Source organism: Gymnoscopelus braueri (assembly GCF_963280865.1).
Source record: "Gymnoscopelus braueri genome assembly, chromosome: 19".
In the NCBI taxonomy this organism is placed as follows: Eukaryota; Metazoa; Chordata; class Actinopteri; order Myctophiformes; family Myctophidae; genus Gymnoscopelus; species Gymnoscopelus braueri.
The window spans coordinates 33691336-33691847 of record NC_137621.1 but is presented as its reverse complement, the minus strand read 5'-3'; positions in this window follow the sequence as shown (position 1 = coordinate 33691847).

The following is a 512-nucleotide window of genomic DNA, read 5'->3' as shown; positions in this document are numbered from 1 at the left end:
GATTTTTTCTAGTCATTGGTTTGCAGGCTATGCAAATAAATTATACATTTTGAAGAAGCTGCAATAAACAAATGAATAAACAAATATTTCACGCCAAAAGAGAAAGAGGGAATGATACCAAGATGACAAGCAATGACACAAATGAATAGTACAAAATCAACATACAAGACAAGTATGGGGAATTTCACAACACTGCAGAAAAGCTCTTGCAATAATGCTTTCATTGGTGATTTCCTTGTCATACTTAGACTAGGGCAATTCATGAACAGCCTGAAACTGATCATTTCAAATTATAAATATACAGGCAAAACGTGACAAGTTCTTACCACATGAAATATCACCTACCCATTCCACTGGACCAGTGTGCAAAATTTGCGTATCACTTTTTGAGATGCACCATGACCATCTCAAGCGTATCTTCACATTTCTATTGAGTGATGAACTTGGGCTTTGAGAGAATTACATAAAAAGTTCTGCATGTAAAATTATCATTTAAATGGTTTGACCACTTA